Here is a 12,217-nt window from a genome sequence, read left to right as displayed (position 1 = left end):
TGGAAAAGCGCTATATAAATGCAGTCCATTTAGCATGTTTCTGTAAGTAATTCAGTCGGCAAAGCTTATGCCAAACTGGGAATTCTGTGAGCAGACCCACAGATTTCTACCATCTCGTCAACTGCACTGAGTAATTCCGTATCAGAATCCATATCAATAGTTTCGTATGATAGATTAAATTCAGCCATTTTGGCATCATCGTTACTGCACTAGTTTCTCTCACTCTCAGCTGACAGCGCCATTATTGACATCTACGTAGCAACGCGGTTAGGGGCGGAGTAATACATCAAATGTGAAACGGTCAAATATTTTGCCACCGTCAACACGATATTTTATGGTCTGAAATCTCACACAATTAACCAATCAGATTTGTGGAACAAATGTAATTGAATTAGAATAACGTTTAAACCCAGCTGCACAGGGATTAATTGCAAGAACACTCCGAATCAATCTCAATTCAATTTTACTGAGGTTAACGCCATACTGCCAGGGAAATGCAGTGGATTGGAATCAAACCAAATAAGTCATAATAATGGACAACATGTGACTTTTGCTAATTCCCTCTCGACCAATGAAGGTGTTTACGTGAAGCCACCTTCTTTTGAAATGAGAGCAAATTAGCACAGTTTACAAGGTGTTACCTTGGATTTCAAGGGTAAATTAGCTTTTGGGGCATGTTGACATGACAAATTCATAATGACAACTGTTTTTCATTAGTTATGATGTGAAAAGTTGGATTATGGAGTCACTATTTTGTAGTTTCAAGATCATGATGCAGTTATACTTGACAAAATCACTTTGTAAGTTTAGCCCCTGGGAGCTAAATGAAAGCTAACGCTGTCTGACTAACACGCTAATGCATAATTAAAAGAATGACTCATATTTACTCAGCTCATTTGTCAAGTGTTGACCTTGTCTGAGAAGAAATTTATGTTGAGTGGGATTCAGTACTGGATGGTAATTCTTTAAACTGCGGTTTAGCAGACAGGTGGTGTGAATATGACCACAAGCAAACAGGTAGTGTGTAATTTCAGTCCCTGAGAAATGCAGCTGAATTAAAATTCAGCAAGGACATTTACAAGTACTATGAATTTGACCTTGTGAACTGCTGCTGGCAACACAGCACAGTAGAAAAGAGCTAACGGCTGGTGAATAATAATTAGATATATAACAATACAGGCTAGGGCATGACTTGGCCTCATTCAGCTACATTCCCTCAAGATTACACACCTCATGAAAATATGCTTTTATTCTTCACTGGATATTTTATATTGTCTTTAAAATCGTCTGTTTAAAACTCCAGTGTTGAAGTTTTGACCCTATATAACTGGGGCAGGTTGACTATTGAAATCTAAATCAGTGTGTGGCTTAAAGGATAAGAAAAAAGAAAGACTGATCCATTAAGAGAGAAACAGCAGAAATATGAAATAAATTTCTATTGTAGACTAGAGGAGTCCAGATCTTGCAACCCACAGCTAACTCTGTCAGGTGTGCCCAGCCAATGAGGAGCTGGGAAACACCAGAATTAAATAACCAGGTGTGAGTAGAGCAGGTAGAAATAACATCAGCCCTCTGGACTAATTTGTGGGTTTCCATGACACACCAAATTGTGCAAATTGAAGTTGCAAATTGGAAAATAACTCATCATTCATCTTCAACCGCTTTTCCGGGTTCGTTTCGCGGGGGCAACAGCTCCAGCAGGGGACCCCAGACTTCCCTTTCCCGTGCCACATTGACCACATCTGACTGGGGGATTCCGGGGCATTCCCAGGCCAGTGTGGAGATATAATCTCTCCACCTAGTCCTGGGTCTTCCCGGGGTCTCCTCCAAGATGGACATGCCTGGAACACCTCTCTTGGAAAGGCACCCAGGAGGCATCCTTACCAGATGCCCAAACACCTCAGCTGGCTCCTTTCAACACAAAGGAGCAGCGACTCTACTCCGAGCCTCCCACGGATGACCGAACTTCTCACCCTATCCCTAAGGGAGACACCAGCCACCCTCCTGAGGAAGCCCATTTTGGCTGCTTGTACCCACGATCTAGTTCTTTCAGTCATGACCCAACACTCATGACCATAGGTGAGAGTAGGAACGAAGATTGACCGGTAGCTCGAGAGCTTTGCCTTTTGGGTCAGCTCCCTTTTCGTCACAACAGCACGGCAGAGTGAATGCAATACCGCCCCTACTGCGCCGATTCTCCGGCCAATCTCACGCTCCATCATCCCCTCACTTGTGAACAAGACCCTGAGGTACTTGAACTCCTTCACTTGGGGCAAGGCCATATTCCCTACCCGGAGTAGGCAATCCATCAGTTTCCTGCTGAGAACCATGGCCTTAGATTTAGAGGTGCTAAATCTAAAATTGGACAATAAGATGAATGGAAATGTGTATTTAAAAAAAAAACCTTAAATATTGCAAAAATGTGTCACATGACATAGAAAACATCACATAACATTCTAAAATACATGACACGGTGTGTGTGGGTAGCGTAAGAGCTGAAATGCTTGTTAAACAAAATGAAAATGGTGCAGTACTGCAATTCTGGATTAAAAAAACAAAACAAAATGGCAGTATTTTGCGGCTTTGCAGTTCCGTTGCCATGAATATTGCATTTACAGTTCTTGTGAGTGCCTCGCTAAAATGACAGTTATCATGAGAACAGAGAACCAAGCAGTCATCTTCCATCACTTAATGAAAATACTGTCATTTCACCATTCTGCTTTGGTCGATATCTGAAAATATCACAAAATTTTTGCAACTGTGTAATGGAAACACAGCAACTGGCACCTGTTGCTACATAGGGGAACATTGCACCTTGATATAATTAAGGATGCTCTCATGAAAGAGAAAGCTCACACTACTGCTTTCAGTCTACAATGGGTTTGGAGATGATACTGCGTTCAAATATAGGCCCAACTGTTTTCCCTGTGGAGGGAGTAATGAATCCCAATGATGTCATGGGGAAACCATGAAAAGAAACATGGCTGCTCCAATTTATGGCATAAAATTGTGATGTGCATGTAATATCAAAATGTGAAGTGGGTGACACATACTTTGAAATTAGTCCATTTTATTTGAAAAAAATGTGAAATCTTAGGGAAATTCTGTGAAGAACGGGCAGCACATTATTAGTTAGTAAGATAGATAGATAGACAGAGAGAGAGAGAGAGAGAGAGAGAGAGAGAGAGAGAGAGAGAGAGGAGATAAGAGAGAGAGAGAGAGCATCCAGAAAGTATTCACAGCACTTCACCTTTCCACATTTTGTTATGTTACAATCTTATTCCAAAATGGATGAAGCTCAATTTTTTTCCTCAAAATTTTACCCACAATACCCCATAATCAGCACCTCTAAATCTGAACCCATGGTTCTCAGCAGGATGGATTGCCTACTCTGGATTGCCCCAAGTGAAGGAGTTCAAGTACCTCGGGTCTTGTTCATAAGTGAGGGGACAATGGAGCGTGAGATTGGCTGGAGAATTGGTGCAGCAGGGAAGGTATTGCATTCGCTATTGTTGTGACAAAAAGGGAGCTGACCCAAAAGGCAAAGCTCTCGGTCTACTGGTCAGTCTTTGTTCCTTCTCTCACCTGTGGTCATGAGGGTTGGATCATGACCAAAAGAACAAGATCACAGGTACACGCGGCCAAAATGGGCTTCCTTAATGGCTGGTGTCTCCCTTAGAGATAGGGTGAGAAGCTCAGTCATCTGTGGGGAGCTCGGAGTAGAGCCGCTGCTCCATCGCCCAGTCAGATGTGGTCAGTGTGGCTCGGGAAAGGGAAGTCTGGGGTGCCCTGCTTGAGCAGTTGCCCCGCGACCCAAGTGGTTGAAGATGAGTGATGAGTGATGAGTACCCCATAATGACAATGTGAAGAAATTGTTTTGAAGATTTTGCACATTTACTAAAAAAAAATAAAACTAAGAAATCACGCACACACCAGGCTCCATCCCTACAGTGAAGCATGGTGGTGGCAGCATCATGCTGCAGGGATGTTTTTCAGTGGCAGGAACTGGGAGACTAGTCAGGATTGAGGGAATGCTGCAATGTACAGAGTCATCCTGGATGAAAACCTGCTCCAGAGCGCTCTTGACCTCAGACTGGGGCGACGGTTCATCTTTCAGCAGGACAATGACCCTAAGCACACAGCCAAGATATCAAAGAAGTGGCTTCAGGACAACTCTGTGAATGTCCTTGAGTGGCCCAGCCAGAAACCAGACCTGAATCTGATTAAACATCACTGTTGGGATCTGAAAATGGTTGTGCACTGACGCTCTCCATCCAACCTGATGGAGCTTGAGAGGTGCTGCAAAGAGGAATGGACAAAACTGCCCAACGGTAGGTGCACCAAGCTTGTTGGATCATATTCAAGAAGACTTGAGGCTGTAATTGCTGCCAAAGGTGCATCAAAATAAATAATTTGGAGGATCTACAACACAACAAATTAATGCCTGCTACAATTTAAAGTGTAGGTGACACCAAAAAATGTGCACAAATAATCACTAAAAATGATGAAATGTTCCTATTTAAAAAAAAAATCCTGAACAATAAAAGTCAATGATAAGTGTGCAGGTGAAGCATAAACAACAGCTGTCTGAAGCCTGTGCTCTATTTCAACCCACGGCCATATTGTTGCTATGTCATAACCAGAAATGCACCTGCTGATTCAAGCCCAAATCAGTTGTAAACATGACAGAGGTGGAGCTGTTTTCAAACGTTTTTTTTTTTTCTAGTGTGGAGCTTTTTTAAGTCCAGTCTGAAAGTATGTCTGAATAAGCTGTGGAGGACACAGCCTTATGGTTTTGAGCCTTATTTAGGTTACGAAGAGGGAGATGAAACCTTGGAGGAAAACCTTCAGTATGACAACAGTGATGATGTTGGCCGAGTTCAGAACACAGAATGGTGATTATTAAATAAATAAATACTGCAGGCGATTTCGGCATGCAGGAGATACTTTTTTGCCAGTTCTTTGAATACAGTTAATGTACTGTACATTAGTAGTGTACAGAGCCCTGGAAGTGTCATCGCAAAATGTTTTGCATGTGGAGAGAATGTGCACACATTTTACTACATTGTGCGCTCATTTTATTATATTGTTTTATTATATTGGTCACACATTTTAATTATATTGTGCGCTCATTTTATTATATTGTTTTATTATATTGGTCACACATTTTAATTATATTGTGCGCTCATTTTATTATATTGTGCGGATGTTTTATTATATTGTGCACACATTTTATTATATTGCACGCTTATTTTACTATATTGTGCGCACGTTTTATATTATGTGCGCTCATTTTATTATATTGTGTGCACGTTATTAAATATTAAGACCATTCACACAAGGACTAAATATGTAGTATTACCTGCCCGTTTCAATCAATCAATCAATTTTATTTATATAGCGCCAAATCACAACAAACAGTTGCCCCAAGGCACTTTATATTGTAAGGCAAGGCCATACAATAATTACGTAAAAACCCCAACGGTCAAAACGACCCCCTGTGAGCAAGCACTTGGCGACAGTGGGAAGGAAAAACTCCCTTTTAACAGGAAGAAACCTCCAGCAGAACCAGGCTCAGGGAGGGGCAGTCTTCTGCTGGGACTGGTTGGGGCTGAGGGAGAGAACCAGGAAAAAGACATGCTGTGGAAGAGAGCAGAGATCAGTCACTAATGATTAAATGCAGAGTGGTGCATACAGAGCAAAAAGAGAAAGAAACACTCAGTGCATCATGGGAACCCCCCAGCAGTCTAAGTCTATAGCAGCATAACTAAGGGATGGTTCAGGGTCACCTGATCCAGCCCTAACTATAAGCTTTAGCAAAAAGGAACATTTTAAGCCTAATCTTAAAAGTAGAGAGGGTGTCTGTCTCCCTGATCTGAATTGGGAGCTGGTTCCACAGGAGAGGAGCCTGAAAGCTGAAGGCTCTGCCTCCCATTCTACTCTTACAAACCCTAGGAACTACAAGTAAGCCTGCAGTCTGAGAGCGAAGCGCTCTATTGGGGTGATATGGTACTATGAGGTCCCTAAGATAAGATGGGACCTGATTATTCAAAACCTTATAAGTAAGAAGAGAATTTTAATTCTATTCTAGAATTAACAGGAAGCCAATGAAGAGAGGCCAATATGGGTGAGATATGCTCTCTCCTTCTAGTCCCGTTAGTACTCTAGCATTTTGAATTAACTGAAGGCTTTTCAGGGAACTTTTAGGACAACCTGATAATAATGAATTACAATAGTCCAGCCTAGAGGAAAAATGCATGAATTAGTTTTTCCGCATCATCCTACATATTTGTTTAAAATGCGCATTGAATGACATAGCCTGATCAAAAATGACTCCAAGATTTCTCACAGTATTACTAGAGGTCAGGGTAATGCCATCCAGAGTAAGGATCTGGTTAGACACCATGTTTCTAAGATTTGTGGGGCCAAGTACAATAACTTCAGTTTTATCTGAGTTTAAAAGCAGGAAATTAGAGGTCATCCATGTCTTTATGTCTGTAAGACAATCCTGCAGTTTAGCTAATTGGTGTGTGTCCTCTGGCTTCATGGATAGATAAAGCTGGGTATCATCTGCGTAACAATGAAAATTTAAGCAATGCCATCTAATAATACTGCCTAAGGGAAGCATGTATAAAGTGAATAAAATTGGTCCTAGCACAGAACCTTGTGGAACTCCATAATTAACCTTAGTCTGTGAAGAAGATTCCCCATTTACATGAACAAATTGTAATCTATTAGATAAATATGATTCAAACCACCGCAGTGCAGTGCCTTTAATACCTATGGCATGCTCTAATCTCTGTAATAAAATTTTTGGTCAACAGTATCAAAAGCAGCACTGAGGTCTAACAGAACAAGCACAGAGATGAGTCCACTGTCTGAGGCCATAAGAAGATCATTTGTAACCTTCACTAATGCTGTTTCTGTACTATGATGAATTCTAAAACCTGACTGAAACTCTTCAAATAGACCATTCCTCTGCAGATGATCAGTTAGCTGTTTTACAACTACCCTTTCAAGAATTTTTGAGAGAAAAGGAAGGTTGGAGATTGGCCTATAATTAGCTAAGATAGCTGGGTCAAGTGATGGCTTTTTAAGTAATGGTTCAGTGAGATCAACGTCTGATAATAATTTAATTCGTTGTCCTGGCTGAAGAAAAGTCCATGATGGTTTAAGTCTCTGCTGTACTGATCTGTGACCGTCACGATCAACTACAGGTGTAATCCGTTCATTGCATCTGCAGTTGATGGATCGAGTCTCTCCTGTTTGAGCTGCAAGTTAAAAGACTGTGGAGAAGCCGCAGACACCGTGCAAGGGCATTTGTCAATAAAAGTGCTCCACCTGCCAATCAAAAGGATTCTGTCGGTGAAAATGAACCGTTCCGACACGTATAAAAACTTGCATCACCAACCCGATCCACTCGGTAGAAACGGGGCTGTCAGTAGTCTGTAAAAATCCATAAATTAATCCATAAATTAATGGGACTATTAAGATAATGGTTCCGGTGCTGTGATCACTTCCTCCTTCTTCTCCAATGTCGGGAGTCACCGGGAAGTTCCTGGTTTTTAGTGGCACGCAGTTCAAAATCCGAATATTTTTCTCTTCAGTAAATGCGCACCAGGAAAGGATCAATTTCAGACTGTTGTTTAATTTTAGTCTTAAATAGTCATACATAGTCTACATATAGTCTTACATATCATGTCACCAACACTTTAATATAGTCATAATATAAAGCTGCGAGCTATGACTCGTGTAGTGAACCACTCCATGAGCTGACTGCATTACACCTAATTTTTAATAAAATAAAATGTAATAAAATGTAATAAAATATGTAATAAATATATAAAATAACATGGTGTATCACATTATGCTAACAAAGGCTCAGTCTGGTCAGATACTGTTATAGAACCTGAACTCAGTGGAGGGAAAAAAATCTATGGCCTGCATGTACCTTAATCCAGGGCAGAGGCTGTATCCAGCATGGACTACTACATTATTTAGTGTGAGGCATCCATTTGGGTTTACTCACCATGTTTCCCAGCACTCAGATTATGATTTGCACCGGACTGGAAAATCATGTCACTGCAGATTCTCTTGAGGTAAAGCTTTCATGGTCTGAGACATAATCTGCCTTCAGGAATCATAACTTTTTACATCAAATGGAATACTGGACAGCAAGCTTCCCAGAGAATTGTCACTAATGCAGACTGTTTCTTAAAGTCATCCAACTGCTGATAAATTATCATCACAGTATACTGTAGGGTTATTATCAGTGGTGGGCAGTTCAGCTAATCCGATAACCGATAATTATCTAAGATAATTTCTGTTAGTGGATTAGCTTTTCAGATAAGTTTTCAAACCATCATCCGACCAATTATCTTCCAATAAATTTGGTTCCGATAACTTTCAGTCCGCTAACATTTTTTGTTGTTTTTTTTTTTGTTTGTTTGTTTGTTGTTTGTTTTTTTGCTGGTAAAGTGAGCAAAGTTTAACAGTTAAAAACGTTTTTAAACCCTAAAATCAAACATTTTAATCACTGTCATATATAGATCAGTGGTTTATAGCACTGGTACCACAGTCTCTTATACAAAGAGACTGGTTGCGTGTTTTTGAGAACATGGCTGTGATTGGTCCATCTGATACATCGGCCGCTATTGGCTATCACACCACGCTCTGTGATTGGCTGTGACGTAACCGCCGAAAATGTAAGTTGGTTCCACTCCTCCAGAGACTGTGGTACCAGTGTTACGTTGTAGACAAAGGCTGCAGCCAATCAGAGAGCAGCGTATCTCGGCCAATCAGCAAAATGTCAGAATCCTGACTAAAAGTCACGTGACCAAATAACCCAATACCGACTCCTTTGCATTGGCTGGAGGAGTGGAACCAACTTAAATGGCTTATGGCAGACTGGCTGTCGCTTGCTGATGACATCATTAAGTTGCAAGACATGATTGGCCGGTCGACGGTGAAAAATGATGACAGTGTTTGGGGTTTTATTTTTTTATTCATTCATTTTCGTGTGTTCCTTTTGTGATTGTGATCTTTGAATTTACCCAGCAGCCCCTGTGGCACTTAAAGTGAACCTGGTATATCAGAAGCCGACAGTGTCATCTGATGTGGCCACATCCGAATCAGTACTAAAAGTTATCAGTTATCGGTTATCTGTAATAACGATAAATTTTTTAGCAGTTTATCAGTTTAGCATCATAAAAGATAACTTTTCAGTTATTGGATTAATGGTTATCGAAGCTAACGTTTTGGTTAGCTGTGCCCATCACTGGTTATTATAAATACTTCATGAGTAAATTGTGGTTGAATACACAGAAAAATTGCCAATTTATGATGAAAGGATAGAGACATAAAGAAATATCAGGGTGTTTGCAACCTGAGGTGTTAACATTACCCTCCTCAAATTGGACGTTAGAATCACATTTGTTATATCATCCAGCATCCAGCTTGAGCACTATTTGTCTTTCTGTTTGTTCCCTGACTCCTCCCAGGTCCTTGGCATGATTTCCAGTCAGATTGGTATATGAATAAAAGTTGAGCCCTAAATTGCCCATTAAAGGGTTTGTTATGGTCAAGGTCATTGGGATCAAAGATCAAAATTTGGATATTCACTGCAATACCCACTAAATATGGCACACCCTTGTATGTACATACAGGGGCAATTGAAAAGTTTTGAACCTGACCCAGAAAAAAGTAGGTTGTGGTGCTCCATCTTTAGCATTCTGAGAAACCAACATTTAATTAGAATATGTGAAGTTTTGACTCACTGGGTGCAATGTTGAGAAATGGTGGTTTCTCAGAATGCAAAAGATTGAGAAATCTGCCCTACTTTTTCTGGATCAGGCTCAAAACATCTCAATCACCTTTCATAGATGGGCTGTGGTTTTGCACAGGCATAACCAAATTTTCCAAAGGTCAATCATTGGGGTCAATGCCATTGAAGTCAAAGTTCAAAATGTATGTTTTTCAGTCCAAGTTTGGCATGTGTATGGAGGTGGGCTCTGGAATTACCCAGCAAGGTTTCATTTGCCGAAGGTCAAGTATTGAAGCCAATGCCCTTTTGCTGATTTCTACCAAACGTGGTATGCCAGTGAAGGCTGACCCTAAAACTGCCCTGACAGAATTTATTTTGGCAAATATCAAGGAATCTGATTTTCAAGCAGATTTAACTCAACATATGACACACTCAGGTGAATTTCTGAATTGCCATGGCAAGGTCAGCCAGTCCTCAACCAAGGTCAAGAGATAAAGGTCATTGGGGTGAAATGCCACATTACTGTCACTTAATATTTTCATGGTCGAATGGTTCAAATCCCAGCCTGACCGGAAATAACCTTGCCTTTGGGCAAGGTCCTTAATCCCCTAGTTGCTCCCGGTGTGTAGTGAGCGCCTTGTATGGCAGCACCCTGACATCGGGGTGAATGTGAGGCATTATGTAAAGCGCTTTGAGCATCTGATGCAGATTGAAAAGGGCTATATAAATGCAGTCCATTTACCATTTTTACCATGCCGATAGGTATTGTTACACAGTCATACCAAAAGCATGTTGGATTTTGCAATGCCCCATTACATCAGCATTTTATCACATACATCACATTTTGTTCTTAATGTTCAAATATCTGTATCTGTATCAACTGCTCAGGGATTTAATCTGATTTAAAACTACAATAGTGTGAGCGTAGGCTGGGGAGTTAAAGCAGCAAATATGCAGTAATTGTGCAAATCTTCACCAGCAGCTATATTGTTTAGATCTGGAAGCTGGAAGTTAGATCCCCCCAAGAGGCATGAACAGCATTAAGTCAAAGGATGAAGAAATCCTCATCCCACACTGGAATCTTAGCACCAATCTCACATTTCTGAATGCAGACATGTTTGTGTGCAAACACAAAAGAAGGAAGAGGCACATACTGGAACAGTTTTAAGTCTGGTATCTCAGCCGGTGTTAAAGAACACAATCTGACTTATCGCAAAATATCAAGATAAGCTCGTGGATATCTCCTTAAAACCAGGCATGATTCAGCATTAGTCAACCACATTGCACACTGTCAGCAAGGTGTTACACACAGCAAAGAAAAGTACAACACAAAGTGATATTTGGATTAGCCTGTGTGACTATCGCGGCCCCACCAGTAAGCACAGTGAACCATACACACATAAGATATTAACAGTCAAAACACTTTTTATTTTTTATTTATTTATATGTCAGTCTGGCTTTGTCTCTACAAGCTTGTATCTTATCATACTATCAATGGAAACGCTCACAGCTTGGAAATGTTTTATCACTATAGAATAGGATGAAACTACAAAATAAATTTTGAACACTGTGAAGATTCAAAGCAGCACAAAGTATGGATAAGAATCGAATTCACTGTGACTGATTTAAGACAGAGTGAATAATATCCTATTGCATATCATATAAATAAGGTGTGTGTGTATGTGTGTGTGTTAATATCTAGGAAGGAGAGGCCGAGATGAAGGTGCCTGTAAACCTGGTTAGCTCATGTACCAAGTGTAAAAAGACTAAATAAGGAAGGCAAGTGTCAAGCATTTTTGGGGGGGGATTTATGCTGTTACCATGGGGGATGAGCTATTCTGTCTATTTCGAAACATCTTACCTATTTTGAAAACACATGAATCCACGATATTCAGCATGTCCCAGCTGTCCACCGGTACATAAATACAGCACACGTTTCAAGATTTGAGTCAACGAAAAGAGTCTGAAAATCCACATGAAAAATGTAACAGACACTTAATCTGTAAAAAATGCAAAGGAATATCACAAATGATTTATTTGCACATGAAGCTTTGCAACAGTGAAAATGATCAAATCTGTGCATATATATATACACTCAACAAAAATATAAATGCAACACTTTTGGTTTTGCTCCCATTTTGTATGAGATGAACTCAAATCTAAAACTTTTTCCACATACACAATATCACCATTTCCCTCAAATAGTTCACAAACCAGTAAATCTGTGATAGTGAGCACTTCTCCTTTGCTGAGATAATCCATCCCACCTCACAGTGTGCCATATCAAGATGCTGATTAGACACCATGATTAGTGCACAGGTTGCCTTAGACTGTCCACAATAAAACCACTCTGAAAGGTGCAGTTTTGTTTATTGGGGGGAATACCAGTCAGTATCTGGTGTGATCACCATTTGCCTCATGCAGTGCAACACATCTCCTTCGCATAGAGTTGAT

General features: G+C 40.4%; 1 long non-coding RNA gene across 3 annotated transcripts in view; it reads right to left on the bottom strand.

Moving 5' to 3' along the window:
* Window positions 1–12,217, bottom strand: part of LOC117514680 — a 287,762-nt gene that overhangs the window by 214,544 nt on the left and 61,001 nt on the right. The window lies entirely within an intron of this gene.

The sequence above is a fragment of the Thalassophryne amazonica genome, chromosome 7, assembly GCF_902500255.1.
Source record: "Thalassophryne amazonica chromosome 7, fThaAma1.1, whole genome shotgun sequence".
NCBI classification, from domain to species: domain Eukaryota; kingdom Metazoa; phylum Chordata; class Actinopteri; order Batrachoidiformes; family Batrachoididae; genus Thalassophryne; species Thalassophryne amazonica.
This window is presented reverse-complemented; position numbering and strand designations above follow the sequence as displayed.